The 7,968-nt window shown below is 33.4% G+C and overlaps 1 non-coding gene across 1 annotated transcript; it reads right to left on the bottom strand.

Moving 5' to 3' along the window:
• Positions 1-6,511: 6,511 nt before the first annotated feature.
• Positions 6,512-6,618, bottom strand: LOC112499125 (small nucleolar RNA R71). The gene has a single exon (XR_003066648.1). It is a non-coding gene; the product is annotated as a small nucleolar RNA R71 (small nucleolar RNA).
• Positions 6,619-7,968: the final 1,350 nt, after the last annotated feature.

Raw genomic sequence — 7,968 nt, 5'->3', positions numbered from 1 at the left:
AGAATACATGTATTTAAATTTGTTAATTTAGCTAATTGAAAAATTGTTTAAACTTATAATATACTCAAGGGGAGCTTACATTTAGGAAGAACAATTTGTGCAATCATTCTTTAAATACATGAAAGGCTTGTCATCATAAAAAATGGGGAGATCTTGTGCATTAAATAATCGCGGAACTGAACAATTATTGACTAAAGATAAAAATAGATGTGCCAAGTGATCGTTAAAATAAACGGATAGCCGTTTGTAAATAAACAGACAACCATTTAAAAATAGAAACTTATGGAATGAAATTTTTTTGTAAACAGTTAACCGATTAATGATGACAATTTACAGTTTAAAAATAGAAAGGATAAAGTGCTAACAATTAATCGATTTATCTCAACAGATAACCGTCTTCGAGGTGAAAGTTTTTTGGTCGATAACGGTCAATCGATACATATAAACAGTGAACTAATTGTGTGTTAAAAGGTCTCTGATTTTTAACGGTTAGTCGATTTCATAAAATGGTTCACCGATTTCGTGCGATAGGTCACTATTTATAGGTTTTCTGCTTCATTTTTTCCTTAGGCTTTAACTATTTCTCTTTCTAGCAACTATACTATTCTACATCTCTCTAAAACTTTCTTTGATCTTCTTACAATATTGAAGTTTTTAAACCATTTCAAATCACCTTAATTTCATTTTTTCATCATTCAAACACCATTTAACCCTCAAAATTACAAATTCTCAAATTAAAACCCTAAGTTTCAACTGAACATCTCTCTTCAAAATTGACCTAATTTTCTTTTATTATAGAATCAAATCAACATATACATTTTTTCGCAAACCTATTTTGTTCATCTAAATTGGTCCAAATCTTCTCAAATCACCAATTTTACAAATTCACCATTAAATCATCCATGGGTGACGATGGAAGTTCAAGGGCTGGCAAGAGGAAAAAGCAAATGGTAAGAAGTCTAGTACGTCCTAGAACAGTCCTTGAGTTTGATAGAACTATTTTCCAATCCCTTCCTCAACCAAATGATTCCACTCTAGAATTATATCCTGATAGGTAATTTCTTCCTACTATGTTGATATGGATAGTTTTGATGAACTTTCTATATGTCGTAAAAGTATTAGGTGGTTGTTAGAAATTGCGGGTTAGGAGAATGCTTTGAGCATTATAGAGAATGTATATCCTAATCTTTTCAGAGTATTTTATTCAAACATAGAGATCTCTGCCTCTAGAAAAATAAATTCTTACTAATGTGGGTGGAGTATCGATGCAATTTAATATGGGAATCTAAATTCGATTTTAGGAACTAAGAATGAGGGTTTAAAGATACATACTTCTAGGAAAGAACTTATGTTTGATTGTTTTCTTTATGTTAATGCAGATCTATAACACCATAGGCAAATCTCACATCCGCAAAGCACATGAGAAATGCTGGGTTTATAAAGGGTGATCCACACCCTAATTGGCAAGCCACGTTTAAGGCCCAAAACAGACACTATCTTGCCAGGTCTGGGTTAGGTCGTGACATTATGGTATTAGAATGGCTCAGCGTGTCCTTTTGAGCGATGATGGGGCAAACCTCAGCGGGGACGCTGAGTCCCCAAGGGGGTGTATGTAACACCCTAGGCGAATCCCACATTGGCAAAGCACGGAAAAAATGTTGGGTTTATAAGTGGTGATCCACATCCTAATTGGCAAGATGTGTTTTGGGGTGTATGGGTGCCCCAAGAACAAAACCGTGCGGGCTTTGTTAAGGCCCAAAGCAGACAATATCTTTTCAGGTCTTGGTTGGGTTGTGACAAGTTTAGAACATTTGTAGACATACCGACCTTTTTAATGATATTTGTTGCCTTTCCTCTCGTTCTCAACTATTACTTTTGCAGGTTCGAGTACTTTATAGCATCCTTCAGCATGTAGTTACTTCTAGGAACGGACATTGTGATGAGATTATTCCTTTGGATGTTAAGTTATTAAATTGTATCCTCTATCGTCAATTTGTTAACCTTGGGTATGTGATCATAAGACATGTGTTGAGTACTCTTGGGGTCAGTAACATGTTGCTTCCTTATGGTAGTATCATTACTAGGATCTTACAAGATTTCAGAGCACCTCTTCGTGACTCGATTTATAAGGAATCCAAAAAGTTAGAATAGAAAAGACGCCATTGCTGCATTAAGATTTCATAGGAGGAATGGGCAATGGGTTAAGACCACCTGAACTACGAATCAAGAAAGCCGACACTACTAGAAAATAGTCCTTTTGCCACGATTTGTTTTAGCCACGAAGCAAATTTTGTGGCCTAAAATGACATTTAGCCACTAAAACATTGTATCGTGGCTAAAGTTTGTAAGTGAAATTATAAATATTAAAGTTATCCATTTGCCACAAATCATTTGTGGTTAAATACAATTTTTTAGCCACGAATATGAAGTTTGTTTCTAAAGCATTGAGAAATTTCGTGCCTTGCAGTTAGGCACAATATTAGTCACGAAATTTTGTGACTAAAGATTATAGTTTTTGCCATGAAACGTTTGTCACTGAAAAATGTCATAGGCCATGAAATAACTTTGTGGCTATATATATATTGTTTTTGGCCACGAATACTTTTTTTTTCTAAAGAGTTTTATCAGCCATAAAATCAAATCGTGGCTATATGTGCTGCATATAGCCACAAAATATTGGTCGCAAAAATAAAAATATTGGCAACAAATTTATTCGTTGTTGTACAATGCTTTTGCCACAAAATCCGGTAGCCAAAATGTACATTCGTAATTTTATTGTCTAAATTTTTAGATAAATAAATTTTTATAAGTTATTTATAACATATTCATAATATATTTCTAATAAATGATTACCTTAAATTGTGTTACTTATATAATACATTAGACTAATAGGATATATAATGTGATAGGCTAATAAGAAATTATCTTCGATTGTTTACTTCAATAATTGGTTGGACTAATTAATACAACTTAGTTTAAGAAATTGAATAGTAATTGTAAGTTTGGTCTGTACACATATCTATATAATAATATACTTAATTTATACACATATCAATAACCTTTGAACTTATAAGTATTGAATTCTGTGTTTGTGTTAGTATTTAACATAAAACAAGTATAAATATTGAACTTATAAATAGTTGTAAATGGTTTGATACTTAATGTAAAAGGAAAAGAGTAAGGAAAGATTACCATCTTACATCTATTAATGTGACTCGAACATGGTATATTAAAGACCCTTTTGTTCTAGCATCTCAAACACGACAAGTAATGTATATTAATGATCCTAAACTTGGCAAAGGGTGGAAGGTAGTGGCGAAAGTACAACATAGAGGTGTATGGGATATTCAAGAAAAAGATGAAGTAGTTGAAGACACACAAGAACAAGAAGAGTATCAACAAAGTGACTCAATTGGAAATGGGGTTTTGAAGGTCCAACAAGATGATTTGGATGTAAATTTATTTAGTAGAAATGATGTTGCTCCAACTAAGGTTAATATGGAAGTTCTACAAATGCCAAGTAATTGAGCCAATGATGTAGATGATTTCATTTGTGATTCCAAAAATGAGGATGATACAAGTAATATGGATAATTATTGAGAGTTCATTCGAATTAGAAGATGATGCTAATGTTGAATAAGAAATGTAATAATTTTAATATTTAATTTACTAATATTATGCTCTACAAGTCATTATCTTATTGTTTTATTATAAGTATAAAGTAATAAATAACTAATAATATTATATCTCTATTTCAGATGGCTCTAAGGAGAAACAAACGACCTCGATCATTACCTTCATCTTCATATGAGAGTCGTGCTGGTGCTGCGGCTGCAAGTACCATTTCAGATCGTCATAGTAGCACAGGTAACAAATTAATTCATTTTTTATCTTTTGTTTGTAATTCGTATTTTGATTTTTTTCATCAAACGTATGTAAACTCAAATGCACTTAAGAAAAAGGGTGGTGGTCCTACACGAGGTGTTGGCCTAGATTACATTGCTCGAGTCTCAGGTCGAGTGGCTTTGACAATCTCAGCTCAACATAAGAAAGCCACAAGGCCACTTGCATCCAAACTATCTAGTGAGTGTGGTGTCATTGTTCGTACCCATGCTCCACTTAAGGTTGAGTTGTGGAAGCATATCCCTTGAGACGACAGGATGATAGCTATTTAAACCACGTTTGGTAAATTTAGCTTTTCTTTATTTATCATCTTTAACTAAGTGATTTGTTTCTTTTGTTATTTACAAGATTTTTTTTTATTTTACTAATTCAGAATAGAAGACACTTGGACTTAGAGCAAGAGCATGTGGTGTTTTGTGACAATGATATCATGGCTGATTGTTATCATAGTCATCGTTACAAGCTAAAACTAAAATATAATGAGTTCATCGGATGAGGAAGGACGTAAACATCCCCCGAAGAATATTCTCTTGATGTTTGGGAGTACTTATGTGATATTTGGTGCAAAGAAGAATATTAAGTATAAATTTTAATATAAATTTATCATTTATTGTTTCTTGAGAAATGTCATTTGAGAAGTCTATTTTTGGAGATGCTGAGAACAAAATAAGTACAGTTTGCACAAGATATAGCTTGTGTTAAGTATGGTAGTTGAGATTTTGATAAGATGGATATCGGTGTGTTATTTATATATTAGGCTGCTTTTTAGGTTTTAATTGTGAATTTGTGTTAAGTTTGACTTTAATGTTTTGTTTTGTGGTTCTCTCTTTATCTTTGAGCTATATTTTCTTCAATATGTAATAATAAGCCTAACTCTATTTGTGGTTGTTTCTAAATTTTATGGTTGATTTTGTAAGTTTTTCTAATTACAAAGAATGTTTGTATTATTTCTTTTATTAATAAAAAAGAATTAGAAAGAATGTATGTATGATTTCTTTAATTATAAAAAAGAATGTTGTGCTGATGATGGGAACAAACCTGTAGCAAGTGTTTTTTATTTTATTTTTTGGAAACCAGCAAGTTATTAGAATCAAAAGAGATTGAATTTGATTTTTACAACTAGCATACATGGATCTGTTTAAAAATTGTTGACCATGTGCATTGTCCTTACATTAGCATGCTATTATTGTTTTATTTATTTATTAGGCCAACAAATGCAGAAAGTATAAATTGTAAGGCTAAAGATACAATACATAAACCTTGAATGTTTAGCTAGCTTTTAATTCTCTCAATTTACTATCTTGTTACATTATCTCTTCCATGAGTTGTTTCTTAATTTTTAGCTTTTCCTTTTTTTTTTAGACTAGGTGTAAGAAAAATGTTGAAAATAGACAGAAACTCCCACACAATCATTGTGGGGATCTAAGTCATTTATTTTTCATCGTGAGGAGAACTCTAAGGTAATAATCTTCCACTGTAAATATTTTTTATAAATCAGTATTATATGTTTAAAAAATATAACACGATATATATTTTTTAAATAGTGTAACGAGAGTGATAAAAAGCAAAGCTACCCTGATTTATTTATTTATACTCACTATAGCGACGAAATGAGGACAAAAAATATTTCCGTGGCAAAAAATAATAAGCCACAAAATTTGAGTGTTTTGCCACAATACATTTTGTGGCTAAATGACATTTTTCTTGTAGTGCTAATAGCCCCAAGGATGACAGAGTCTTCAATAATGTCAACTCAGACGATCAATTACCAGATTTTAGAGTAGGAGCTAGACCTTAAGTACCTTGTTGAGTGGCAGCAACACAGGCTGAAGAGACTGAGGAACTGGAGGGACTAGACACTAGTGAGCATCAAATTCATATCAACAAGTTTTTGGCGTCGTTGTCGGGGAATGATTGTTTATTGTTATTTGTGCAATTAATCTTAGAAGTGATAAATGTTGATTTTATTTTAATTTGCTTATTTTACAGGAAACTGTTGCATGCACAATACAAACCTGTTGAGTTTTAATTTGATCCAGAGATTGAAATTACTGCAAAGAGATTAAGAAGAGAGCATAAAAATTCAACAGCTGCTATAGCAATTGATGACTTACAAGATGAGAAAAACTTGAACCCTTTTGGAGAAATACAACCAATTAATGGTCGAGAAGATTAGAATGGACAAAATGATATGGGGCAACCAGGAAACAACAATATTATATACATGGCAGACGATAGAGATAGAGCTATTAGAGACTACGCCGTGTTGACCCCTCAAGTTATGCATCCTGGAATTGTCAGATCTGAAGTGCAAGCTGCTAATTTCGAACTCAAACCAATGATGTTTCAGATGTTGCAGACAGTGGGGCATTTTAATGGGTTGCCTTCAAAAGACCCTCATCTTCACATCAAACTATTCTTGGAGGTAAGTGATGCTTTTAAAATTGCTGGACCTTCACAAGATGCATTGAGACTCAGACTTTTCCCATATTCATTAAGAGATCGAGCACGAGCATGATTGAACTCTTTACCACCAGACTTCATCACAACATGGAATGATTTGGCTGATAAATTCTTGATGAAGTACTTTCCACCAACCAAGAATGCAAAATTGAGGAATGAAATAACATCTTTCCACCAACTTGAAGATGAAAGCTTGTATGATGCATAAGAAAGATTTAAAGAGTTACTCAGAAGATGTCCTCATCATGGTATTGTTTATTGCATATAGATGGAAACTTTCTACAATTGATTGAACCCAAGCATTAGATTAATGGTTGATACTTTAGCAAATAGAGCTTTGTTATCTAAATCTTACATTGAAGCTTACGAAATTTTGGAAAGAATTCCTAACAACAATCATCAATGGCCATCATCTAGACAAGCTGTAATAAGCAGAGCCGCAAGAGTCTATAATGTGGATGCATTTATAGCATTATCAGCCCTAATAACTTCACTAACAAACATGGTTAAAGCCATAACCAATGCTCCAGCAACTGTCCAACAAGTTGCTGAGGTTTCTTGTGTTTATTGCGGAAAGGGGCACTTGTTTGATAATTGTCCCGAGAATCCAACAGCACCCAAACTTCTCATGGAGCAACCAGAATCAACCTACTGCAGCATTCGATGAACAGAACAGATCTGCATAGCCACCAGGATTTCATCAGTAGAATCAAGGACAAAGAACCATCAACAATGATAAAGTCAGTTCTCTTAAAGCTTTGCTTAAGGAATATATTGTGAATAATAAAGCAATTGTCCAAAGCCAAGCTGTAACCTTGAGGAATCTAGAAAATTAGATTGGACAACTTGCAACAACATGAAGTAACAGACCTCAGGGCAGTGTACTTAGCAATACAGAAGATCCGAGAAGGGAAGGCAAAGAACATTGCAAGGTAATTAACTTGAGGTCTGGAAAATATATTGATATTCCTATTGATATGCTAAGGAAAATGATGGAACCTAACTCAACCCAAGAGGAAACTCAAGTTCATGAAGAGCTACAACAATCCATTTGCCAACATACTGGTGAGATTAGCCAAGCTACAACAACTGCAGAAAGAAATAATTCAGTGTCTGTTGAAGAAGAAGCTACAGCACCAACAGCAACAAACTAAACTAGATCAAAAGAACAACAACCTACGCCACCTGCTGCAGCCCAACAGTTTAGATACCCACCACATTTCCCACAAAGATTTCAAAAGCAGAAACAAGAAAAGCAATTCAGTAAATTTCTAGAAGTGCTAAAACAATTGCATATTAACATTCCTTTTGTGAAAGTATTGGAACAAATGCCAAATTACGTGAAGTTTTTAAAGATATTTTGGTAAGGAAAATAAGGCTTGGAGAATTAAAATTGTTGCTCTAACACAAGAATACAGCCACATGCTTCAAAATAAAATTCCTCAAAAATTGAAAGATCCAGGGAGCTTTACAATTTCATGTTCTATTGGAACTAGGTATAATGGCAGAGCACTTTATGATTTGGGGCAAACATAAGTCTCATGCCCCTATTCGTGTTCAAACAATTAGGAGTGGGCGAATGCAGACCAACAAAAATGACTC

The sequence above is a fragment of the Citrus sinensis genome, chromosome 4 (assembly GCF_022201045.2).
Source record: "Citrus sinensis cultivar Valencia sweet orange chromosome 4, DVS_A1.0, whole genome shotgun sequence".
NCBI classification, from domain to species: Eukaryota; Viridiplantae; Streptophyta; class Magnoliopsida; order Sapindales; family Rutaceae; genus Citrus; species Citrus sinensis.
This window is presented reverse-complemented; position numbering and strand designations above follow the sequence as displayed.